Source organism: Zonotrichia leucophrys, chromosome 2, assembly GCF_028769735.1.
Source record: "Zonotrichia leucophrys gambelii isolate GWCS_2022_RI chromosome 2, RI_Zleu_2.0, whole genome shotgun sequence".
Lineage (NCBI taxonomy): Eukaryota > Metazoa > Chordata > Aves > Passeriformes > Passerellidae > Zonotrichia > Zonotrichia leucophrys.
In genome coordinates, this window is record NC_088171.1 from 64,440,831 (window position 1) to 64,468,715 (window position 27,885).

Consider the following 27,885-nt stretch of genomic DNA (forward strand, 5'->3'; position numbering starts at 1 on the left):
CACACCTAAGAGCACTGCCACCCCTGCAGATCAGCAGATGAGCTCCATAGTTTAAGTGGATTAGCTGTGCTGAACAACCCTGCTACATTCAGTTCCCCTGCTCAGTGCTCCAGCTTCGGTCAGCAGGGATCTTTTCTACAGCTGCTCCAGGAGGTTTTGCTGCAGAGGACAGAGCCGGGCTAAGGAGAAGATTACGCTGCCCCCAGGCTATAGGAGAAAGACAAGCTTGGAGGCTGGGCTCTGTGGGCTCCTCAAGGAGCTCAGCGAGCCAGTTGTGCTCTTGGAAGATCAACCCCTCCCACACCCTCTCTGGCACCAGAGTTTGGGGTTGGCTTCCCACTACATTGTGTGACTAGGATGAAAAATATAAGCCTAACACACCACATACCACCTTGTCAGGACTTCTTATGAAAAATCCTCAGCAGTGGCACACAGCAGAGCAGTGCATAAACCACCACAGCAGCAGGATGCCCTCCTTATGCCACCTATCTTAGTCTGGGAGGAACAGCCTCTGCCGTGTCTCAGTAGCTACAAACCTCTGTTCCTGTAAACCTCCCAATTTCCCATGTACACCATTATCCTTCTCTCAGCCACTCCTCCCAAAGGCAGCAGGCAGAAGTGCTGCTAACAGAGCATAATCAGTGTGAAGTTGTAACTGTGTGGGGGAATGTGGCAATTCATGGAAAATGTCTTCGACCAAAAGGCAATTAGCAGTGAGTCTAAATGCAGCAGCAGAAGGGAGTGGTTTCCTAACAAAACAAGCCCTGTTAAAAAAAACACAAAAAACCCTCACTCTAATACTTGCTTTCCTCAAACAAGTAGCAGTCTCAGGACATTGAAAGCATGAGGAAAAAAATACCTCTGTGAAGCTTTCTGTAAAGATTATTCTTTACAGACACATTTGGCAGCCCTTTCTGCTCTGTCTTCTAATGCTATTGAGTATAACTATGTTAAGTTAATAAGCAAATCCACTCAAAGGGTTTTTTTTTGAGGTTTTCTAGGCCAAGAGAGGAAGCAGTGCAATAGGAAAGTTTTCAGAAGTGGGAGTTGTGCCTGCCTTGCTTCTAATTGTAGTGAAACTGTCAACCTCTGTGTTGTGTTTCAAGACTTTACACTTCAAAATCATTCCCTCTGTGCTTTGAATTGCTATACTTTTAAGCTAACTACTTCTGAAAGTGCTGTTTAAGAAATGACATCTTCAACCACATTTAACATTGAGAATAAATCTAAATTTGCAAAGTCTCATTGGGTCCCTGCAAAAGTGTAGTTTTTTTATTGCTCTTGACAGCCAATCTCTTGGAAAGTATCTGTGCAGAAATTTAGTTTAAATTACTTCATATCAATACATTTAAGAGAAAATGAGGGGTTGCTACAAGTTAAAAATAATTATGCTTTTCTAACCTTAGATTAAAAAATCACCAACATTCAAGCAGCAAACAGCACCAAAACCAATTAGTAACCTTACAGCCTACCTCTGTGCAGGCATGTATTAATTGTATTTCAGAATCATCTCCAAACACACATGGCTAAAACAACTGAACACGGCTGACTTGCTTTCTCCCTCGTAAATCACCAAAAGTGGAAGCAGGTTCAGGGACTATGGTGAGAATTACAGGCCCTAACTGCCTCTGGAAGGGTGTTCTCTGACAAACTGAGGGAACCTTGAGCTTTCCAAGTGCTCCTGCACACATTTGAATATCAGGGTAATTAGAAGGCCATGCTCCTTTCATGCTGTCATGAAACACAGAATATTTATGTTGCTTCAGCTTTAATGACTTTAAAATATGGAAGATCATTTCAGTAGAGTCAAAGCAGAATCAGTAATGCTCAGATATATTTACACTCTGTTGCTCAGTGTGGTAAAACTAATTCACGGTAAAGGTTTACTGCTAAATTCCTCAGGAGACAGAATAGGCAAGTAAGCAGCTCAGAACGTGCAGGCTCAGTCAGCTCAGTCAGGAGGAGCTATTTTCTACCTAGTGTGACAGTACCCAGCACAAGGAGGCCCCAAGAATGACTCCACTTCCCAAGTAATACTTTCAGCAAGCAGAAAATTATACTGTACCTTGTGGGGCTGAACAACTTAGAAGTATTATCTTGAGGTCTGCCAAAGCTGTTCCAGATGCCAGGCTTCAATTTAAGCCTATCTATTTTTCATATCCTTCTCCCAGACTGCCGTCTCCCCGGTTTAAAGGAGGACAGCACACTACTTAACCTGCAGAAAAAAGCTCCTATCATTGCTTGGCAATGACTCCCCTCCATAGCATTTGGAAATCACACTGGTCACCTTGCAAGGAAGTCCCATCCCACTCCTTGCTCACCACATGATGGTGCTTGGCTAGGCCAAGCTGAGGGGCTACAAACAAGCTCCTGCATTGGCACTGGTTATTTCTGCACTTGAGAAGGAGGGGTATGTGGCCTTCCCACTGCATTCTGCTCATCATCATTTCTCCATGCATGGATATGATTCCTCCGCACCTCTTCCCAAACTAAAAATAAAACAAAACAAAACAAAACAAAACAAAACAAAACAAAACAAATCAAAAAACCACCACCCCCAAAAACCAATCAAACAAACAAAAAACACAAACAAAAAACCACAACCCAAAAGGAGCAATGATGGCAGAGAGTTTTTTACTCCCAAACTCCAGCACCGGCTCAGGCAAGAAGTGAGGAAACACAGCCCTATCACAAGGGAAACAGCTGAGCTATTGCAAACAACAGCAACCCTTTTGACTTCACTAGAAAGTGCCCAACCCAGTACTAGTTTCCAGGTGGAAAGTCTGCCCTCCACTTACCATGTAGACTCCAGAAGAGCTGGATCAGCTTCTCAAATATCCCTTGTCTGCCACAGCAGCCCAGCAAACATTGCCATCTAATCATTCCCATAGTACACTAATCCCTTCCTGGCTTGGCAGAAGGTGAGTACAAAGATTTTGCTAATCTTGCATTTATAGTAATTTCCCCCTCCCTGTCACATCATGTGAATCATCCCTGTTTCCAAGCATCAAAGAGTTAATGGAAGAAGGAACCACCCTACCATGTGCTTCACTCAAGGGTAAGTGGACTGGCCAGCTACCAAAGCAGATTGTTAAAGACCGCACCGGGCTCCTGATTTTTTTTTTTCTCTAATCAGCAATAACGTAAGGATTGAATGTGGACATAAATGTAAACCTAGACCACATCTGCTGATAAAGCAAAGTCTTTGTACTTGCGCAACTGCCATTAACTGTACACAAAATACTTAAATTTCATTAATTCTTCTACATTCAAAAGCTGACCTGCAGTCTGCCCGAGGCAGCCAATGAGAACTGCAGGCTCAGCAGAATTGCACATTAAAGACAGAAGGGAAACAGATTATAATACAAAATCAGACTGCTAGGAAAGTGAATCATTTGTGCAACTGTTCAACACTCGGAGCACTTTGGGCACACTTTACCACACCAGATTACAACACAGCTCTGGTGGTTCTCTTCTGAAAGACAGCTTAACAGGTTTGTTAGGTTTGTGTTATTTGCCCCTTTCATCACAGGCATGAACAAAACTGGTGCCTTCAGGACTCTGTCATATTCCACTATTAAATTTTCTTTTGAATTAATTGAAGGTACTCTGATATTTGAAGATTTCTACCTTCCCATAATTGCATTAATAGCTTGGAGCAGAGTGTACGTGCATATGCAAAATGTTTCTTACCAAATATCTCTCAGGGAACTTCAGATGCACATCTTTGCCCTAAGCGTTCACGCTTCTTCTAATAAGATAGCCTTGAAGCAGTATTCTAATTCTAACTTATTTTTTGTAAGGTACTTCCACCTTGCATTCATACCTGTCAGACATGGAATATGGAGTTCTCTTGGTTAACTATTACCAGACCATTTGAAGGTTTCTCCATTGCCCATCCGGTATAAGCAGCTAGGACCTGCCTAATAGGACTCCATCTCTAGACAGCTTCATTTTGAATAACTTGCATTACCTTGGACCAGCTTATTTCCATGTTGGTTCATGTTCTGCTCTGCTGTGACCTCTGAGGAGAACAACTCAGGTACTCATCTGAGTCCCAAAGCCATTTGTGTCCTATTTTAGATTCCTTCCTATTTCAAGTCTACCATAACTGACCTATAGGCATGAAATCCACTCAGGGATGTGACTGGTGACCCTTTCTACAGTTTGTATTAACATGATTATTTACATGATCATTATTAACAAGAGAAAAATATTTTAATTTGCTAGCAAATTCAATTTTCACATCTATGATCAACACAATCATGTCTACAAATAGATGTTTACTCTTACATGCTGAGCTTGGAGACACAAAACCTGATGTATTCCTTAGCTGTCCCCATGGCATCTATACCTAATACTGCAATCTCAAATTATGCAGAAGTCTGCGGTAACCCAGTCTGTTTTCAGTTATCCAGTACCTTTCTAGTTCATGAATAGTTTAATTAAAAAAAAAGGCAGGGGAGCTTATTAGAAAAATTAATACTCAGATTTCAAAGACCTAACAGCGTTGGAAGATGCACAGTAGATCATGCTCAGAGTACTTCATGCAAAAATATAAATCAAGAATTTTTAGTGCTTCCACTCAGGGTTGCTTAAATTTGTGTGATTCATGTGGGAAGACATTGCTAACAACAACAACAACAGTCTCTGCAACTAAAATGTAGAAACTAGAGTTGAATCTTTGGGTTGAGAAGTACAGTGACTTTGCACAGGAACTGCACACACCCCATCTACTGGCTTTTCAGAAGACTGAGAATTTTAACAGCAGCAAGGCAAGATTATCTTGCACTGGCATTATTTACTAAGCCATGCCTGTGAGATTAGTGCTTGATGAAAGTACAGGAGATCATCACCTATCCCAGAAGAACCACAAAGCAATCCAGAACTGACAAAACTGTTCAGAGCCTACCACGGTAGAAATACAGGTCACAGGCTAAAAAAAGTAATCCGAATCATCACAGCACCTTGTACATTGTGACAGAAACCTAATAAAGAATCAGAGAAAATGTTCCAGCTGACAAAGGTATTGGTTTTGCTGAGTGCCTGCTGTGAGGCCTGCCTTGCTGCCTTTAAGAGCAGGGGCAGGGGTAACATCCAGCAGAACAGATAAAGGCAGCAAACGTTCACCCACCCACAGCAGAGACTTCAGTCAGTGGCTGTTGTGCCACCTCTGCAGCACCCAGGGAGAACAGCCATTGAAATTTTTAATTCAAGAAAGTTGCATGTCACGTCATTAGAAGAATTCACAACAAACTTCAGTCATTGAGTCAGAAATGGAACTCAAGCTATGCTCTGTCAATCAGGATGTTTGATCGTGGCAAATCAAATTATCTGCTCGCCTCTGCTGAAAGCTTCCCAAAGCCAGTGCAATCTCCCGCTCCTCTAGAGGAGTCTGCAGTGCCTTGGTAGCAGATGGTGAAAGTTATGAGAGTAAATCCAGCTGCTGGGAACATGGATAGTTTTGCCATTGGAGTGTCAAACTGTGACACTTCTTTTCCCAATGAATTAGTAATGTTAATCTATCCATGCTGCCTCACCAATGTTACCAGCCAGTGTCTGCCTGTTCATTTCTAACTCCATAGTTGCAGGCAAGGGCTCATAGAAGCGGCCAACAGCCACCACAATGTCAATCTATGGTCTTAGGAGACTAAATACATTTAAATCTGTCAATACACTCTTTATATGAAACTTGCATAACAGGTTGGCTTTTACTGACAGTTGTGTGAAATATAAGGCGGTGCATGATATATATTAGGGGGGATTTTCAATGCCTCTTGACTTTTCACCCTGGATTTCAAATTTGTTTCTTTACCAGGGAAGAAACTCATTCTTTACCACTGGTTTCTTTTACCAGTGCCCTGTCACACAGATGCATAATGGCCAAAATTTCTAGTCAAAGCCAAATCACAGAAATTTTATTGTGTATAGAGTCAGAGATATTTTGAAAATAAACTTTTCAATTACCTATGAAGTTTGGAGGAACTCAATGTTACAGAAAGAAAATTATGTTTTTCCTTCACTTGCTACTGTCCTTTTCACAGACCAAAGCCTGCTCTTGCAGGCTTCAGCAGAGTGGACTGGGTTCAGAGCGATGTAATGCATTAAATGTTCAGTTTTCAAACAAAAGACCAAGTTTTGTTTTAAAGTGCTGTCTTTACTCAAAGCATTTTAAACCAACTGTTTGATAAGGGGCTACTGCTGCTGCTCACCCTTTCTTTACATTTTCTGTGCAAAAGTTGTGAAGGTACAGTACTGTTTTAAGATGTACACCAGCCAAGGAGAGTACAGTGATGTGAAACTGGTATTTGTGCTTGGTCACTACCAGCAAAGGTGTGTCTGCTCAAAGCTGTGGTAACTGTCAGCAGCTTCAAGTAATTCAGATCTTTGCTTGTTTGTGTGCCAGGCAATCTTAGAGAGCTGCAGAACTCTCTTCTAAGCATTAAGATCTCAGTAACTTCAACTATATAAATGCCCCAAATTAAAAAGGCATATTCATCAATTTCTAGGAATACACCGCAGTTTGGATGACACGTTATTCCAGTGCTCAGTTTCTTCTGGACCTGAAGGCATCCTAGAGGTCTTAAAACTCAGCCTTCCTTCAGCTAGCTCCAACTGGAGCCAGACCAAGCATTCAGTGCTGGCACCAGACCCGCTGCAGTGCCAGACCACGTTAAGCCAAAAGCTGGGAGGTGTTTTTAGGAACCCTTGCAGAAGGCACCTCTGCCAACAAGGTTCAACGAAGTTTCTGCTGGTGACTTGAGAAGACATATTGAATGTCAATTGGCATGTTTATCTTCTTTAAACACTGAGCTTCCTTTCTAACATCTAATAGGGCAGATTACTGGTTTAATACTAATGGAAACTGATCAAAAGACCCTAGATTATTTGGCTGGCTTAACTTAAAAACTTTTCCTGCTCCAGTTTCCATGCAAAATATATCAAAGTATTCCTATGAATGGAGCACCTATCAACTAATCATTTAAGGAGATGAGGAAAACTACCTTTAATACTGAGTTATGGATAAAAATGCCAAAAACCTCTCAGATCAACTGAAGGACACGCTCCACAAATTTTCACAAGGACTACTTTGGAAAATAAAACCTAGAGAAACATACTATATAAGGCCATTTGAAAATTCTATTTCTTATCTACAAAAGTTCTCAGTTGCCATCATGGTTCATTTGTTTAGGGACAAAAGTAGCTGGCAAACTACAGTAAAAAAGAAAGAACAAGTAAACACTGGCATTTTAAGTGTTCTCTGTAACTGAAGATAAGCAGCAGTGGTCAAATGAAAACTGACCAGCTCTCTTTCCATACTGCCAGCTGGGAGCAACTTGGATCAAGGCTATCAACCCATTTAAATGCAGAAATGCTTTCATGATTTCAAGGCAGAACAAATATTTCTTTTTGTCTGCACACTTTTTAGAAGACATGAACAGTAACTTCAGAACAGAACATAGATGCCTGTTAACAAAGCCAATAACAATTATTGCTATGTTTAAGAATCAACAAAAAAAAAACAGCAGTGTATTCCAAAGGCATTCGCTCACAAAGCAAACTCACTCTACACAAGCCCCAGCACAGAAACGTGATAGTATCTCATGATTTATGTTCTCTCAGCAGGTTGTACCGGGTCCTCCAGATTCCATGCTTGCCTTTGAAAGCAATTAAGTTTCTTGCAGTTCTGGGAGCGACAAAAGCTCTCACTATGAAAACCTGCATGCTGCACTCGTGCTGAGTCTGCAGCTTGGCAGACTGAAACAAAAGCACCACAAGAGGTGAGAACTTCCCCCACTTAACTCATCTGAGAGCATTAGTATGTGAAGGGCCATCTCTAAACTTTGAAGCTATTTCCAAATCATGTCTTTGTCCAGTGCCTAAAGAGCCAGCTGCCGCTGTGATTTGGAGAACATTTGCAAAGCCCCTCTCAGCCTGGAAAGAAAAATCCCTTTTCTCATCAGCCTGCACACAGGAAGCTCTACAAGTTCAGCTACTGTGAACTATTCTAATTGCTCACAAGACAGAGTACCCTTACTTACATAAGAGCATGTCCAGACAGCTCGATGAAACCTGGGTCCTGCTGTGCTATGCACTGTACAAACACCTGCTCCATGGAGTTTACAACTTGCACAGAGTAAACTGTACCTAAGGGAAGACAAGGGCAAGAAGCACATGTAGAGAAGTAATCAACAGGCATTTCACACAACTAGTGTGTGAATTCTGCTTGTGAATTATTATAGTACAGGAATGCTGCCTGATCAAAAAATAGATCTGTGATATATCCCTGGCTGAATAAAACAAACAGAATAGCAGCAAAGTCAAACTATTAAACATCCTGGCCCCAGCAACAAAAGCCCCAATGCTGTTCAAAAAACAGACTGCCTGGACAAGACACATCTTTTACCTTCTGAGGTAGAAAAAAGCCAAAGTCATTTCCCATCCCTGCTCTAATTCTACCCAAACTGCAGGAGAGTGACCTTGTGAAGCCAGAGTGCTGAGCCGGTGTGACAAACACGGCAGTGGGGGGCACGGAAGGGCGTGTGCCAACCAGCAGCCCCAGCACACAGGGAGGGCAGCTCCTTTCAGGCAGGGTGGTGACAGTGACCCACCTCTTGCTTACAGCAAGGCATGCTGGCCTGAGACCTCAGCCAAGGGCAGTTACTCAGGGATTGCCCTCACACATGGAGTTCACATGTCATTTACTCAGCGGCAAACAAACTTGCCAAGACCAACATTTTTCCACATCGACTTATTTTTGCACCTTAGACTCAGCATGTTTGGTTTTCAGGGTTTATTCTCATAACTCCAAATGAAATCAGCTGGAGTGATGCATACTCAGCATCAGTATTCTGTTATTTTATTTTTTACTTATCAGTGTACCTGTTTTCTCTGTTATACAGTAAGACATCCAATTCTGTGTAAGTACATTAATTTCAGATAGTATCATTTTCAAAATTATTTAAGCCTAGTTATGAGAGTTAACCTGGCTCTGTTTCCTTCTGACAACATCTGTGGTTTCATAACTTTAGGGTTTTTGTACCTCTCGCTCACCTTAGCATGACTTACAAATTCAGAGAAATTATTTATCAGGGAGATCAGCAAAAAATGACCAACGGTAATTTTCTACCAGATTTAGAAGAACATTTCCCGCTCTCATCTCCTTCACTTAAAGTTGCAATCATCTCTGAGAACCAGAGGCAAGTGCTTTCGAAGGCAGAAATGTGCTTAAAGACACATAATGGCAAGAGTGTAAGATGCTTCCATGTCCTCTAAGCCCTCTTTAAAGTGCTTAACGTCTTAGGATAAAAAGTATGAGCAACTGTGAGCTTGGTCACAGATAGTTCATTAAACATACAAACATATACAGACATGTCAGAAATGTTAAGCCAGGAGCTAAAAGGCAAGGAAATACCAGAAATGTGCCCAATGTGAAACATTTAATCTTTATTCTTAATTTTGTTATCACACAGGTCTTGTTTTCCACAGGAAATGGTGCCATTCACGGTATAGTAAAGCTATTACTCTAGCTTTCAGTATTACTGAATAAGAGATCCTCAGTTTGCTTCATTCTCAGTATTAAAAATGGCCCTGAATGCTCTGCTTTAAAGACAGAACAACTATTTCCTTCTAGGTTATTTTCTGGCTGTCACCATATTACCTAACTGCCTGATTCACTAAAATTAGCACATGTTCACAACACCCCGGTGAGGAGAGTTTTTTCCCCCCATCACAGAGACAGAGAGACTGAAACTGTGGACAAAGGTCTCTTCCAAACCCAGCTATGCTGCTTGATGAGATTTTCCTCCCACACATGTGCTCAGCACCAGCTGCCCCTCTTCCTGTGCTGACTGTCTCCCTTCAGAAGTGCTAGCAGTCTGGTGTAAAAGCGTTTTGTAATCCATTATGGTGAAAATAAACTGGAGCAGCTACAAACTACTCTTTGGGCTCTTTTATGCTAACCCAGTTTTGCCTCCAACCAGCTGGGGAGCACTCACCAAAGAGGGTCCTATCCAAGGGGAGGTGCAGTGAGCATGTGGGAAGCTTTTGATGACAGAGGCAGACCCAAAAGAGGGCACCTACGCTGGTCAAAATCATTAGCAGGGCTGAAACGTTTACATGAGAACAGACCTCTTCTATTGGAGGAACAGAGATAACTGCAAGCTATCAAGGATCTCACGTGAACCAAAGCTGTAGCACCCAGTTTGCAGTCACAGACATCCAGTTTGCAGTCACAGATTCATGCTGACAGCACAGGAACAGCAAGATTAAGGTGTGGGAGCAGGTGGAAAGAGATGCATTCACACGAGGTGCTACTGCCAGCACACACTTCTTGCATCCACTTGATGGAGATTGCTTCTCCACCACTGAGCTGCTCAAACAAACTCTATGAATGCTCTTCATCCACTTCAAGTGTGAAGTTAGACACTTTGAACAGACTTAGGTTTAACCTAAACTGTATTTTCACACCAAAGTTTATGTACTGATGCAAAGAGACAGGATTGCATGAGTCGGTCTGCTGTCTCAGTAGGGCTACAAGGCTGAATCAAGCACTTGGGCTACAACAAACAACCACAGGTGAAATAATCCTGTATCTTCACACCAGACAGGGCAAGCAGCATCCAAATGCAGCCTCAGGAATCACAAACTCCATACCAATGTACAGAACAGAGATTTCCCTTTTCTGTGGCTTAAGTTCTGCTGCTTTCCTTCTCAGATTCTACACCAGCTTCCTCTTGGTTTCTCAGCAAAATCCCAATCACATCACACAATCCACCCCTGACAGTGACACCAGCTCCAAAATACTGTCCCCACACTTGGTGCTTTTGGCCTTAACTGCCCCTCCATCTCCTGGTTCAGATAATGCCATGTTCCTCACTACTGCTCCTGAGAACATCCTCCACAGCTTGTGCTCTCTCTCCATCCTTTCCTTCTGCTGCACCCTGTCTGGGCAAACAACAGCTTTGCTGAAAACATGGGACAATAATCTCCTTTCTTTTGTATGCCTAAGACCACAGCACTCAGGAGACCAATGTGGAAATATCAAAGCAAGTTCTTCAGCTCTAAAATACAGCATACTCAATGCTACCTAACGAGCTCCTGCTGTGTGGGTACAAAAGGAGAGGCATTAGACTTTATATACTGACTGACTATGGACAAGTTTTGCTGCAAATGAGAAGGCAAATCCCTCATATTGGGGCAACTCTACAGCCAAATTTCAAATATTCACTCCCAAATGTGAAGGTGATACACAGGTACTCAAATGAAACAGCTGACCTATTTTTTAAAAAGGTATAAAACATGCAGAGTTTTCTATTTTGTTCTCAAGAAAACTGGAATCATTCATGCTGAAACATAAAAAGAAAGAAAAATCAACACTAAACTGCCACTGCTTTTGGAAAAAAAAGTCAGTTTAAAAGGTTATCCTGGAAAAATCCTGAAAGTTGTACAATGCTGATTGTAGGCAGTTCAACCTACTTTTCCTACATTACTTGCAATTTCCTACAGCTATTACTGAGAAAGTCCCTCAAACAAATCCATGATGTAGAATAAAAATGAAAGATTATAGTCTCCAGTAATGTCTGGACATATCTCAACAGGAGAACTACAGACTAGAATAAAGATGCCTATTAGTGAGGCAATAGATAGCTAACACAGAAAACAACACTGTGTGCAGTGAATTTTTGACTCAGATATGCAAGAGACCGGAAATCTAAGTGTCACAGTAACAGCCTATTTACAAAAATTGAGAGGAAATGTTGTTTGGTTTCTATAGACACAAACACTGATAGTGGCACTTGAATCAGGCAACTGGTCTTATGTCTGAAAGCAAGGTCAATCTATGATCACTGTGGTTCAGCAGACAAAGAAAGATGGCAAGAAAATCTTGTTGATACATTACTTTCACCATCTGAGGGTCAGGTGATTTGGCTACAAGAAAGCAAATAATATTTCTTTAAACCAAACATTTAGTTCTTTCATGTAGCTTTTCAGCAGCAGATTCTAATGCGAAAGTTTGTGGGTTTTGCTCTAGCAGCCGGGTGGGCAGGATTCTGATCCACTATGCAAATGACTCAAGTGTTTTTCATTTCCTAGGGTGCCAGCTACACTCCTGAACCCTCTGCTAAGGGAACCACCACAGCTGCTGAGCCTCACAAGAAAAGAGCAACTGGGTATGAAACGTTTTTTCCTTAAAGATGACTACCACCCAATTTTATGGCATGACAGAGAGGAGTTGTAAAGTCACTGTTACTCCTTGAGTAACTCTTTTGAAATAAAGGCAAAAGGTCTAACTTCCTAATTTTATTGAAAGAGAAGCAAGCAGGAAGATTCTACCATGCAGCATTCCAGATCTGGGCTTTGCAGAGCCTCTTTTCAACACTGATGCTAAACATCTCAGATTTTAAGGAAGAATTATGTTCAGAGAAAGAAAAAAACCTGAAAAATAGGTCCCATCTAGATGGGATCCCTCCCTTTGTTGGATGGGACCTTCCTATAAGGACAAACTTGACTTGCACCCTTGATGCTTCCTACTTAGTGTCCTCCCCAAAATAAGAGGTTAAGCATGGATTTGCAGGGGTGATTTAAAAAGCAGAAGTCTCAAGGAGCAGCAGGCAGGCAGCCTCCAAATGCAGGGGTGGAGAGAAGCCACAGATGGGCTGATCTCTCAGGCACTCTACTGGAAACCAGGGAGCCAGGAACAGGTCTGCAAAGGGACTTAAAACACTGCTGAGACTTTCTGAAAGCCTCCTAAGATAAAAGCCAGGGATTCAACCCCATCACACTGTATGACACAAACTCTCTCCTGTCTCCAAAACATCACAAAACCCAAATATTTGTAGCACTACATATAGAAACACCTGACTTTTAACGCCTATAATAAACTACTTCTACACTGGGAGAGACTGAAGTATTACTGCCATATCTTCATAACCTTGATGAGAGCTGTAGCACAAAGAAAGCCTGTGTGTTTTTTTAATCCCGTATAGACAGAGCTCTAAGTTGCTGACTTCTGTATTAAGCTGAACTTCCAGGCTCTCAATCATCTGAAACAAAAAAAACCCAAGCTCTGCAAACATCATCTTGTCTTCTGCATTCATCTATTCTATAGGTCTCCTATGTGGGCCAAGTTGAACTTTTTTTTTTCCCACTGAACAGCTAAATATGTACGGGGAAAAAATACCAAAATGCATGTACCAGTACGAGGCTTTCATGGCAATCCTAAAGAGTCAGGAAATACCAAAGAAGGATCAAGGAAAATTGAAACCTTCCTCCAAGTGGAGATGAAATAAAACTAAGCCAAAGCAAGAGTGTTCCACTATTCCTCATGGTGAATGGTCTGGCTGGAGAGCTCCTTTCCTCCATCTGGTCAATGTATCTTGACTAGAGAAAGAGTAACACAGTACAAGAGAATGTAGCTGCAACCTGGTGTGAGTGCCAGGCTGAGCAAAGGGTTCAGCCAAATGCTCTCACTTTCAAGAGGAACTGCTGCAAGAAGAAGCATACCATGTCCAAATATATACTTATTTTCTGAAAATGTGTAACTGCTCAGATCACAAGACAAGACAGAGTTGTGTAGTGCCTGCTATTTATTTCATGGGGCACACGGGACTTAATTTTGATTCACGTGAATTTTGGATACATGATCTAACAACATCCACATCCCTTAGTGTCAGGAACTGAAGTCAGAGGTTGAGGCAGGTAAGAAGTAACAACTCAGTCTCCATGTTTTAAAAATCATCCTGATTTTCCCTTGAGTCTTCCAGGAAAACCAAATATACAGATCTCTCATCGTCACAATTCATCACTCTCTAGACTACGCAACAAGTCCCCATAATGTTCCACTTTGGCTAGCAGAGCAGTGAACAGATGTGGAAAAAAATTCACTCACTAGTGAAGAAATTCAGGGCAAGAAAATAAACCAGAATTAACTGGACTGTGTCCAGATCTCTTCACAGTTTTATGAAGAAGAATGTGATGAAGCAGAGGATACACACTTTGATTTCAGAGACCCAGTTCCCCAACTGCAACATGAAAAACATGGTCTAGCAAGGGGTTTGAGGAAGATTTCCATCACCATAATTCACCAGATAGTGCTTTGGTGCAGACCTGCATGACTTTTTCTAGGTTGAAGAGCTATAGCAACTTACATCAGATATGAAAGTGCCTCCCTGTATCTAAAGAAACACAATTATTTAAGATTCAGATGGTTATGGACTTGCCACAACAGACACCCTAAAATATCAGTAAGTTTGCAACAGGACATCATAAGGGACAACCTACCCAGCATGTCTGGAACACTCACAGGGCAGGGGAGCAAAGGGCTCTGAAGAAAAGGGAGGTTTTCTGGAGCAAGAGCGAGTGAGCATCTGGAAAAAGCATCCTTAAGCTTGAGATCACACTGGATGCAATACAGTGGAGGTTTGGGGTCTTCCCTTCTCCCAGATAACCTAGAGCAACCTTGAACAAGAAGTCTTGTCTCTGCTCATACATAGATCACAGATGAGAAGAGCCATGTACAAACTCTCTGCAGGAAAAACAGCCCAGGGTTTAACCTCCACTTCCATGCTGTGAAACAGCTTTTAAAAGCTGCAGAGAGGAGAGAGATTTGAGACAAATGGCTTGATTTATTACTCATGACTTTGCTAGAGGTTTGGGGTTTTTTCAACACCCTAGTCAGCAAAGAGAGAGAGAAAAGAGAGAAAGATAGTTAATGTGAAGAGTCATCTGAAGGTCTAAATCTCCTGACAAGTGCTATCTAAACTTGGAGGACAAGGCAGTAGCTGACAGAGAAATGAGAAAATAAAAATGGAATTTGCATCAAGTGAAAGCTTCATGGACAAGCACTGTCACTTCATTTTGTTTTTAAACAACAAAACAATTTGACTAAGTGCAGAAGCAAAATGCAGGGGGTGTGCTGCAGGTTAAACTGTTGGACTTTGGGAGTTGATACACAGACTGAGGTCTGCTCCAGAGCCCCAGGGCAAATTTCACTCTCTGAAGTGGTTCTATAGAGGGAGAAAGTGTTCAGTGGTGTGCCACTGTCTCTGAATGTATAAAGGCTCCAAATCAAGGATATGAGTTGGCTGAGGTAACTGAGCTGTGACCACGCTGAACAAATGGGAGCAGGGAGAGCAAATGAATGACTGAAGAATGAAAGAGCAAAATGTTAAAAATGGGGAAAAGGACTCAAGTAGAAGTGTGATCTACAGGATAGAACAGTTGCAAATGATTTATGAAGTCAACCCTCAGCATCAATGACCTCTTATGAGCCTGTCCTTCAGCCTTACTGTACCTCAGCTGCAGTATGATGCCAGGAGCAGCCAGTAGCAGTGAGAACAGCTGGAGGAGTTGTGCCCAGGTAGAGGAGCTCCTCCACTTAGTGAGAGCTCAAGGAGGAGCATGTTGAGGAGCATCAGTGAGAGAGAGAGAGAGAGATAGAATACTGAAACGGCACCCTATCTCCCTTCCCTGGGCCAGGCCCAGCAGGCAGACAGGACACATGATACAGAAGATTCCCTGGTGTCTCTCTGCCTGGCTGAACACAGTCACACTAGGGACAGGGGGCAATGGTGCCAAGTTCCTGCCCAGCGCAGCACACAAGTTCCCTATGTGACTGCCACACCTTCCCAGGTGCCCTGGTATAACTGGCATGGGGCTATCCAAGTGGAACCCACAACAACAAGGATGATAATGGTTCGTCTGTTGGGGCCAATTCTGTTTAATGTCTTTATCCATGATGCAGACAAGGGGATTGAATGCACCCTCAGTCAGTTTGTGGATGACACCAAGCTGGATGAGAGTATTAATCTGCTGGAAGGTAGGAAGGCTCTGCAGAGGGACCTGGACAGGCTGAACCAAAGGGCTGAGGCCTGTTTTATAAAGTTGAACAAGCAAACTCCCAGATCCTGCACTTGAGTCACAACAATCCCGTGCAATGTAACAGGCCTGGGACAGAGTGGCTGGAAAGCTGCCCAGTAGAAAAGGACCTGCGGCTGCTGGCCAGCAGCTGGCTGAACATGGGCCAGTGTGTGCCCAGCTGTGCCCTGGCGGCCAGTAAATCCAATGGCATCCTGGCCTGTATCAGCAATAGTGTAGCCAGCAGGACCAGGGCAGTGGTTTTCCCCCTGGACTCAGCCCTGGTGAGGCCACACCTCAAACCCTGTGCTCAGTTTTGGGGCCCTCACCACAAGAAAGACATTGAGGAGCTGGAGTGTGTCCAGAGAATGGAAACTGAGCTGGGGAAGGGTCTGGAGCACAGATCTGATGATACTGAGGAAGCTGGAGTTGTTTAGCCCCTAAGGAGGCTTAGAGGGGACTTTATCACTCTCTACAACTGCCTGAAAGGAGGATGTAGGCAGGTGGGGGCTGACCTCTTCTTCCAGGTAACAAGTGATAGGACAAGGAAAAGGAATCAAGCTGTGCCAGGGGAGGTTTAGATTGGATATTAGGAAAAATTTGTTCATGGAAAGAGTTACAAAGCATGGGAGCAGTCTGTCTAAGGACTGCTAGTGGTAGAGTCACCATCCCCAGAAGTATTTATAAACCACACAGATGTGGCACTTAAGAGCATGGTTTGGTGGTGGACTAGGTTAGGTTAACACTCGGACTCAATGATTTTAAAGGCCCTTTCCAACAGTAACAATTCTGTTACTCTAAACATGAGTGAGGGCAGTTGCCCAGCTCATGCAAAGCTGTGCTAATGAAACCATAGAGGAGAGCAGATCTCACGGGTCAGTGAAGAAGGGTTCCCCACACAACTGGAACCTTTGCCTGCCAAAGAAACCTAATTTTTGAAGTGGCTGCACCCCTCTACAGAAGCTTGCTAAAAAATGAAGACCCATGCTTAATCCCTGAGGCAGAGTGTGTATGAGAGGTTTTCTAGTTCCTTTGGTATTACAGAATTAAAGTAATTTCCTCCTTTTCATTACTTTCTCACAATTTCAACTATCCACATCTAGATTTATTGCCCATTTAGAAAAGAAATACTACTGAAGGGGACACATCCATCAGAGCTCTTATTTCTTTCCTCTGAAACTTGAAATTCTCACTAAGACAGAGGACGAAAGATTTTCAAGCACAAGGTCCTTTCAACATAAAGAACCAGACATCTTAAACTGCTTTTAGCAGACCATAAGATCTTACACATTAGAAGTCCCCTGGACATTCAACAATATTATATTAAGCAAATACTGTGGGAAAACAGAAGACCTGAAAAGTCCATAAAAGAGGGAAGTGTATCTCAGCAATAGAAAGTACACACTCATAGAACTCAGAAAAATAAATTCTTGCCTGCATTAGTCATTAGTTTCAAACACAAGCTACTAGAGAAAAGTCTGGCTCAGAGAAAAGGAGAAAACACAGATTCTGACTGAGTTATGCCTCTATGATTTCCTAAGATCAATTCATTGCAGTAATTAATTAGACAGATCACTCTTCTGTAGTCTTCTTTATTAGGTCACAAATTCATGCAAATTATTAATTTCTTCTACTACTTTTAGTAATGATCTGCTTGAGAAGTTGTCTTTGTTAAGTTCTTCAGTTTAATACTTATCTTGCAAATGTGCCAAAGAAGAGAGGAACAAAAGAATAAAAAAATTCTGACACAAACCAGCAAATTTTAAGCCAGAAGAACATTAGTTGTTAAGAAGAAAATACCAACAGGAGAACCACAAATAGCTCTTCAACTATTTGTCTTTTCAAACCTGTCTTTTCTTCTTAGGCTCCATGCTTCTTATACTGACTATTTCTTAGGCTTGTACTGGGGTCTTTCCACTCAAAGAAAAATATGTATTTTTTCCCTATCACATTATTGACAACCAAAATAAGTGGTTTTATTTCTTTTATCTCCATGACTTTCTTGAGTTTTGCCTACTGTTTATCTAGGTGCAAAAGCTGGTGGTCAGTGCTTGTCACTTTTTTATTAAGTATTCAAATAAAAAGTGATGCTACCTCTCACTCAAATGTAAGTTTAAGCTATCTCTACTTGGAACTAGGGAGGAACTAGGCCTTCCCATTGGCAAAACTTTGCTGTATATTCTCCTCTCACCTACCAGAATTTCTCCTATCACATACACCTTTACTTTTTCTTTTTCTTTAGATGCATGACAGGCTATCAAACCAAGTATTTTCCTTAGGCTCACGGAAGTCAGGTTTTATGCTATCCTGAAGTAAATCAAAATGATGGCCAAAGAGAAAAAGCAACAAAGCCATCAAAAGTCACCTGTCAATACAGGAATATGTAACTGCTGGTAAAAGTCAAGATATGCTGTATCTTTTGTGACATGCTGGAATTTTGTTGTAGTTGTTCCTCCCCAGTAATTAACACATGACAGTTTAGTTTTAAAACAAGGGCATTTTTTAATCAGCGAACCATCTATGCTACTCAACCATCTGCTCTGTCTCAAGGTCACTGTCTTCCGTAACTGGGTAAGAATTACATCATCTGTCCTACTATAGGATGGCAATTACATCATTGATCAATACCTTAGATCTTAGTGTGACCAACAAATTCATCTTAGGGATGAGTTACAACTGGGCAGATACCACAAAATGAAAGTCCTGTTTGCTTCAATCCACATCCCCATTAAGACCAAATTATAAAACTTTCAAGTCTCTTAATTTGTAGTACAGCACAAGCTGAGAGCAAAGCAAGGATGGGGTTGGGAAGGTGCCACAGTGGCATGCCTTTTGCAAAAGCAGAGAAGACCATCTTTGCTCTGAAGAGCTTACAGCAGTCTAAAGTGACAAGAGCAAGGGAGGGTGGAGGAAAGATGTGTAAGCAGATGGCAGCAGACCACGTTATTTTTAAGCCTTTAGTGGTGATACAGTTTGAGGTAGTCACATGTTCATCCTCAACAGCAATAAGCTATTTTAGTTCCCTCTTGCCTTGAAACAGACCTGGAGCAAGAAAGCAGGAAGCTCCTGTGTCTTAGTGGAAGATGTGTGCACTTCTGTCTTGTGCTCCCCTGCAGCTGGTTTGGCAGTAAAACCTAGGGTTCTGCATTCCATGGGAAAAGATCAGCTGAATGAAAGGAGCATGAAGGAAGGTCTGCAGGAAGTGGATAAAGATGATCCAGTTAAGAGTGAAGTTGAGTAGAAGGGAAGAGAGAAAAGCTGGACCAAACAGCAAATCAGCTTAGGGTAGAGATTTATATGCAGTTTGGATTCACAGTTTGTCTTCTAGCTGCTTTTGCCACTGTGCCTTTTCTGGCTCAAGTCTCCAAGCAGGGCAAACTCCCTCGATCCCCCTTACAGGAACCTGTTGAAGAGGAGGAGCTTGCTTTGCTCACCTTTGCTCATGCAGGGCTCAAGCAGCCCTCAGGAGCAGGGTAACCTGAGCAGAGCCCCACTAAAATGTTTCAGCAAATACCTACAGTAAGGTTCATCCGTGGGGTGGATGTACAATATACAGCAGTGCCTGGAGGCACTGACCTACTTGGCTTCTGCACTGTCATACAGTGAATGACAGCCCCCATCTCAAATACAAGAACAGGAGTAGGAACAGGAGTCCCAGGGAGAGAGAATACTAAGCCAACATTTTCACCCCTGGATACACTAAATTAGGTACCAATCCATATTTTGGGACCTAAATAGCTGGCCTCCTTCACAGCAGTGCTGTGTGCACCCAGAGGCCCATTAAAATGAAGTAGAGGGTTGTAGGAGACTTGCCTGCTCTGAAAATCAGGCTGGGACTAACCAGATTTGATAGCTCTGACCTTAACAGATGCAGCTGTGAAGCACAGACAAGACTAGCACCAGCAGGGAAATAATATGAGATTTCTAAAACACAAATTAAATGCTGAATCTTGCAAATACATACACTGTAGCTACACGTCCTGCAGCACCTCTAAGGGCAAAAACTGACTTGGCCATTTAAAATGTGGGCTTTTAAAACACTTGATTTTGCTGGCTGTGGGTTGCCTGAAGGACAGGCAACCTCCTCTCTCTTCTACTGTCAGATACACACAGTGGATATTTAGTGCCTCCGACTTCTCACAGTGTGGATGTCTTTAACACAAGAAGTCAATAAAAGCATGACATCAGAGAAGACAGCACAATGAACTCATCTTAAAGAAGAAGTTTTTATTTCAGGTTAGGGCAAGGTAGTTAATAACTGTGTTTTTCTGATAGGGTCTACTCTTATATATCTCACACCACAAGGCAAACTCCCTGGCTTTGGAGTAAATAGCAAGGTAAGATTTGCCTCTGAGGGGCTCATTACAGGCCCCTCAGAAGAAGGGCATTAGACCCTTTCTCCTACATCTCCTACATCAAATCCTTGGTGTATTTGCAGTAAAAGGAAAAAAAAATTCAAAATTTTGTTCAAAGTACTTAAAGTTCAGTGTTCAAAGCCTCAGATCACATTTGCAGCACATTTAATAGGGCAGTACTGCTGGCCTCCAGAAGATACTTCTTAACCCGTGCATACGAAAGAATAATTACACACAGAAAGGCTAATTCTGCCATCCCTTGTACCAGGTTGATGCTGAAATAAGTCCACTGATGAATGAAATTAAGATGGCATGAGACTGCAATGATCTAATACTGAATCAGGCCATAAAAAATATAATCTGCCTTAACAAAAATGTAGTTGACTCAAGAGATTTCTTTTTCTTGTTTCCTACACAGAGACACTCTTTTTTTCACACAAGGAATTTTTGAAGAAGCAATGCCTGTAGGGTTCCGAGTTCATCACAAAGTTAAGAGCAAATTCCTCACAGGTAACAGGAAATTAAAAGACAACAGGAAAATAACGTATCCATAGAGCTTTCCATACAGATTTTCAAGCAGATAAATATGATGTTAAATAAAAACTTAAATGCTGCTTCAGTTTCATGACTGCTAGCTCTTCATCCCTGTCCCAGAACCCAAGTGTGTTCTATGGAGGAAGAAACATATCAGTGCAGCTCATTTCACCTGCAACGAAAAGTAATTTATTGTGTCTAGCTGTGAAAAGCAAATTGGTATCATCATCTAGGAGTATGTATCTCATAAGAGTTGTTTCTGTAATTTTGCCCTTCTTTTGAAAAGAACTCAGATTAGCATAACTATGTAAAAGCCTGCAACTAATATTAAATTAAGCTTGAATACATAAAAAATTGCTAGATAATTAAAGTTGGAAAGAGATGTATGTGTGGCACAAAAGGAAGTACAGTATAGTTATGAAAAATCTATTTCTTAATTACTAGAGTAATTTCTTAATTACTCTATTACCTTAGATATTACAAAAAAATTCACGAAAAATAATCTTTTTCTCTCAAAATGTGTTTCTAGATAGCCAATTTGTTAATTTAGGAAATAATGCAGGAAAGAGTGAAAGAACTGGTCATTATTTCTTCTGTGTTACTGAAAGGCAATCTGCATGAGCACAAGTGAGGAGGAATAAACTGAGAATTAAACCTTTATCCTGAAGCACCTCACCACTGGATATCCTTAAACACACCTAAAAATACCATCATTTTTCCTAGCAACATGGATGATAGCAATTGTATTTTGCCACTGGAGCATTAGCTAGTTAGCTTAAGAAAACTCAAAAGAATAGCACAGGACAAGGGTTAGAACAGGAGTTGCATTCAACACCGAATGCTCACACTGCTTTACAAGTCCCTTGACTGCACAGGAGGCACAGAAGGTGAGACCTTTCCAACAACCAACAACTGGTTTATGTCTGCTGTGGCAGATCTCTTCACTATGCAGCTACTCAGTTTCCAGACAGGTAAGATAAAAATCCCTGAGCTCTAATTAGCACATCAGCAAGAATAAACTCCACTCTTTTACACGGCTGAAGTATTATAAACAACAACAGAGACTCCTGCTTCTCAAATCCAGCGCCAGCATCTTCCAATACACTTGCTTTCTACTCTCTCCCCTCTCGCTCTTTCCTATCTGACGTTTTCAGGTACCTTGTACACACTTCACTGATGCTCCAGCTCCCACCTACACAGTCTTCCCAACCCAAGCCTCAACGTGTAGCTCCTTCCCATGTTACTCAGCTTTCCTATTTATCTTCCCATCACTGGTAACCATCCCACTGCTCCTTCCCTAGGCTGATAATCTGTTTTTTAAAACAGGCTCTAAGATTTTTTTCCCTAATACCAAAAACTCGCAAAACCTTTATAGGAATCTATGGAACTATAACAGATCAAAGCATTGCCTTTGCCTTTACTTCCTTTAGAAGGAAGGACATGAAAAATATTATCAAAGGCACAGTCAAATTTATAAAAACTAATTGGAATCAGAAAAAAAAACCCAAGAAAACCTCCAAACAGATGGTTTGACACCCTATCTCATCCAGCCAAGTACTGGACTCACAGAACCTCACTATATTACATGATTTCAGGAAGAAGGCACCTTTATCAATATAAAACTAGGAGGTCTTCAGGCTGTGCTGCTCAGAATGGAGCACAGTAAACTAAACCCAGCTGACGCCTACAAGAAGCTTTCCACGCAAAAGAGGAAGGGATTTAAAGCCCACAGCGTAAGGAAAAGAAGCACAGACTGATTAAACATAATGCCCCCAAATGAGTCTGCAAGTTGGCAGCAACAGCACAACTACAGAGAATTTGGGGCTTCTTGGATCTTGACTACATCAAGCTGTTAAGAGGAAAACTTTTCTCCATCCTTAGCTGCGAAGTACGACAAAACAGTAGAAGGCAGATGTGCTTTCTGACTTAACCTTGGTTAAAGAAAAACCCTACAAATCAGAGCCAGGGGAACTGTTCTCTGTGGATGCATTTTCTGTTGAGGCTGGGGAGTTGAGCTCCTCTGGCCACCACTTCCATGAATGCATCTCCACAAATTGCAATCTCCTTTCTCTGGATAACCTTCATCACCAAATGCTGAACACACCGATGAAGCTGATGAACAATAAAGTGGTGTAGCAGCTTAACCAACGGCTGATACAGCAAGTGTGTTGCATCACTTCAGTGATAGCAGCTTAAAGCATGAAAATTAGCCTTTTGACCCTTTATCCTCTCCCTCCCCATCAAATGGGCATCTTCCACCTGCCAACATGGCAAGAGTGACTTTTGAAAGGAAAGACCTCAGGCAAACCAGAACTGCATACTTGCAGCAGTGAGCAGGAAAGAAATTTGCCTTGCAAAATAGCTGGGCCTCCCAAGTCCCAAGTGTGGCAGGGCACAAACAGAAATACTACAACCAGCTTCAACAGCACAGAAAGATGTATCATGCAGGCTGCTCTAATGGCAATGAGAAGCCCACATATGGCCAAATAATGTTGCAAGAACCTTTGTGCAACAGGTAGGGGATTGGAAAAGGCAATTTTTAAAAGAGAAAGCAGGGAAAATGGCACTCAGCAGGGAATCGCAGGTGAACAAAGCAGAATCCTCTGTCAAAAAAACTGATGCTCACTGATTCTGGAAAGGAAGATCTGCATCCATGTTGTACACAGAGGATGCCCAGTTTCGGGATCCAGTCTGCTCTCACCAACAGCTCTTTAAAGCTGCCAACAACAGACTGCAGCAGAACCAGGGCTTGTGCTTTCTAGCAGTGAAAGCAGGACCAGGGGTACATTCAAACAGATACTGATGCTACATACTCTCAGTTTTATTCTTGAACAGCAGAAGCTGTAGTAGTAAAGGCTTGTTAAGCATACACAAATAAGTCAGAGTATTTCTGCATGCAATCAGTCATGATTTATTTGAAGATACTCTGATAGCATTCCCATTTTCTGCTTCCTGAAACTCCAATTAATGAGGGCTAACCCTCAATCTAAAAATGTTTTATGTGTTGAACAAAAGCAACCAAAAAAAAAGTTATTATCTAAACCAACAAAATGTTCTCACAAAAAATTTCTTTGCAATTTTTGAGCAGAACAAATGATGTAAAAATAGAGGTTGAGCAAACCAGATTAAATAAGTATAGCACTTAAGAACTTGGAAGCAAAACAGCTTTTATTTAATAAGCATATAAGTGCTGTTTCTGCTATCACTGCTATTAGTGTTCTGCTTTCTTCTCTCCAATGTCTGCAACTTATGATCTCAGAAAACAAGCAAAAGTTTAAAGTGTCTCTGAAACAAATGAGTGAGGAAATAAACATGTCTTGTTTGTGATGAATTTACTACACATATTTTTGAATCTATAGTTTTCCTGTCTAAAAACATTTCCAATGGCTCTTTTGCACTTAGGAGGAATAAAATCCTCTTTCATTTTCCCTAATATTTCAAGTGCTTAGGTATGAGAAAACCCAGGTTACTTATTGAAATGGTTTTGTCCCAATTAGGAGAAGATGAGGTTGGTGACATTGCATGGGTTTCACACTACATATCTGCTAAAACACTTAATCTGTCTTCCATAAAACACTTCATGCCATTACTAAGGGTAGACACTCTGCACCAGATCATGGTGAACATACCATACCTGTGGACTCTTCTTTATAGTTCAGCAACAACAGAGTGTGAAAGCAACTGATCATAATGGCCTTCAAGTCCCAAGTATCCCCAGAAACTGGGGGGGAAGCTGTTTTTAATCAATATGGGCTTTCATGGTGAGAATTCTAAGCACTGCATTTTGACACAGTAGAAAAATCTGTAGCTATTTCAAATACTTTTAGAATACCTTTCCCTCACATCAGTCAGAAGGGCCAGCTATAAATATTCCTGCTGTATAAGCATGTTCCTTTCATGATACACTAAGTGCTTTGATACGATGCTGGTTGTTATTTCAGACCCTAAGCCAAGCTTGTTAAAATCTGCCCAAATATCACATACAGGAACATGCAAAAGATGAAGGAGCCGTGCTACAAATAGAGCAACTGCAGAGGCTACTGTGGGCCCTGCCCACATACGCTCCAGTGTATTTTTACACAAAGCCTAGCATTGCATCATGCGGGTGCCAGCTATAGCTTGTACCAAGCTGCCAACAAAACAGGATCCAAAAGCAGATAACAAGGAAAATTCTAGGGCAGTTTCTGTGTACTAAGAGGAACAGAATCTGTTGGGCTTTTAAAAATCACCATTGAAATGCTTTACATTGACACTGAAAGCATGGATACAGGCAGCACTACAAGCATCAGTAAGAAATTATTTCAAACTCATCAGTCTGACTTACTTCTTCCCTCCTTTCAGGCTTTCTGAACCTTGAGAAACACTACCTGGCTGTTCTTTTTGTGCCAGAACAAACCACGCCACTTCTCTGCCGCTTGGACTTACCACAGTAAACTTTTGGATATTCACACAAGAAGATAGAGGACAAAACAAAAAATGCTACACAATCTTGTGGAAGACAAACATCTGAATTGCTTGCAATTTAAAGCCTTGACTTTCTATTTCATTAAACAATAACCAGAGTTTATCTCAGAATAGAAAATTACAGCTTGAGCTGCACATCCACAGCTGAACCCAAGCTGCAGCCTTGTTCAATCATTTACTTTTGTAGGGGTTTGAAAGAGTCAACAGTTCTGTGATCCTGCAAACATTTTTCACCCTTTATTTCCCTTTATTCTAGCTGAATGGTGATGCTCTGTAGTGATGTTCTGCTTGGCAGAGATACAGAAGAACTAGAAGTCTCTTCACGTTGCCCAATGAGTATGCGGTGGAATCACCTCAAGAGCAAGGTGACAAACAGCTCCCAGTTTCCCTGTGGGTGCTGGTGCCACCCCTGCAGCAGCCAGTGCCCAGCTGGGCTCACAGTGACCCCGGGCTCCTCTGAGTGCAACCAGCGCAGCTGCAGTGCCAGCTGGCACCTGACAAAACGTAGGAACATGAAAACTGAAACGAGGCTTGGAGAGGAGCAGCAGTGCTCACAAGGCAGCTGGTCTGAGGCTGGCTCTGGGCAAACTAAGGATCAGGGCATGGGGTCACGCTAGAGAGGACCATCTCAGCAGGAAGAAGTGCTTCAGATGCAAAGCTTTGAATTATAAATTATACAAAAGAGAACATCCAGGCAAACTGCAGATTTTTAACATTCTATGTGCAGATCTTTACTACATTATTTACGTGCATGTTCATTAAGAGAAAGCAAATTACAATGTATGCCAGAGATTATTAATTCCCTCCATAATGTAATTCCATTGCCCTTCAGATCCTGAAGTACCATGTGCAGTACTACTCCTTAGGCTTCCCTGTTGCAGTACAAAATGGAGGGTGGTGAAGGGAAAGGAACATATAGCATTTTCACAGCAGCTTTTAATGCTGTGGGTTACAGGCCAAAGAAACAGCTTTGGGGAAACAGGGAGGGGAATCCATCTCCTCTCCCCAGCCTGCATCCCAAGTAGTCTCTGAGGAAACTTGCCCTCACTCTTTCAGTGTTCCACTTTGATCACATACATGGAACAGGCTGAAACCTTCCTGACTGCAGCCCAGCAAACAAGACTGTCTTTCAGGCCAGCCAAAAATAATGACCCCTCAAGTGAGTCATAGAGCATATTGCCATTTATTATCTAAGACAGTTGCTTTAATAGTGCTGCTACACTGGGAATTCAGTTAACTCACCCCACAGACTGGATTTCAACAATATTTAAGCTTCTGGATTTCCATCAAAGGCTTAAAAGACTTGGTGATTTTTCATTTATTTTTAGTTTTTAAAACCATACAAGAAATGTCAGTTGACAAAATTTATAGCTCAATGGCAAGTCTGGTGGTGGTTTGTAGGATTCCTGACAAAACCTACTTCTTTAAGAAAGTAAATTTAAAGAAAAAATAAGACATTATAGAGTAAGAACATTCCTAGCAAAAACGACAGGTAACTTTCTCTTCTCCAGAGATCAGGCTTATAACGTTTTTATGTGTACTGAACAATCTAAGTTTTTTAATTGGAAAGATATCAGACAAACGTTCTTGGTCCTTGTTTTTTCTGCTTTCCACCAATTTTTTCCTTCTGCTTCTCACTTATTTTTGAAGACTGTGGCTGATAAATACTGTCATTTTCAGCTAGTAGCATAGTAGCATAGTCCTAATCAGGTCATATCCCAGTTCCCTGCCTGGGGTTCTACCCAACAAGCAACACTGATCCAGCAGAGCCGTCCTCCTCTCTTGGTTGCCATAGATACTCTTTGGTGACCTTCTGACACATTTACTTGGCTGGCAAACAGAAACTGTCATCACATCAAGTGCTGGTCCCTCTTATTCTCATTGTTATTAATATCACTCTTTTTACTAGTGGCACCAAGATCATTGCATAGATATTCACTCACTGAGATCGCTGTACAGCTTCACTGCGAGGTCTGAATTGCCCCTAATGTGCCTCCTGCAACTGCTTCAGCAACTGAAACCACTCATACTAACCCAAAACACACACCAAATCTTCTTAGAAGACATTGTGCCAGTGGAAGGCTCCAAACTAGAAATACAATTTCAAGACCAAATCCAATCACAAAGAGCTTTATTAAGCTTGGGATTTATAACGGAAGTGCTTCAAATTTCTTTCTAAAATTGTTCTTCCCAGCAGGCTAACTTTCTTTTACACTGCCTTCCTTTCATTCTAAGGCATTTTAAGATGTTTATTTTAAGATTTTTATTTTTGCTATAATCTGAGGAACAAAAGAGGTCACTAATACCTTTTTTTGGTTTGTATTGTTGATAACATCTAGATCCGAAAATGACAGCAAAAGAAGAAAAATTTTAAAAAATCCCACAAAATTTACATGAAGAAATCAAGGGTTTACTCTTCCTAAGAATATTCAAGTTGGAACAAAGTCAACTATAGAATATCAGAGTTTTCCATAAATAAGTGATTCAATTTTCAATCATGGAAAAAGAACTACATTTAGAAAGGCATAATACATTACTTTTTCTTCTGGTAAATTTAAATTCTTCTGGTAATTGGAAGAACCAGATGGCCTCATATCTATGGAGTATTCATCTCTATCATCCTGATGTAGAAACATTAGAAAGGAAAAAATCCTACATGTCTGGAGAGTAGCCT

General features: G+C 41.6%; 1 protein-coding gene across 12 annotated transcripts in view; it reads right to left on the bottom strand.

The window, feature by feature from the left end:
- ATXN1 (ataxin 1) overlaps window positions 1-27,885 on the bottom strand; it is a 334,709-nt gene that overhangs the window by 95,981 nt on the left and 210,843 nt on the right. For 2 of the 12 annotated variants that reach the window (XM_064705217.1, XM_064705216.1), the window contains one exon: window positions 8,043-8,148. The exons of the other annotated variants lie outside the window; for them this stretch is intronic. The gene's annotated coding sequence lies outside the window, so the exon portion shown is untranslated. The remainder of the gene's footprint in view (window positions 1-8,042; window positions 8,149-27,885) is intronic. 12 annotated transcript variants of the gene reach the window in all.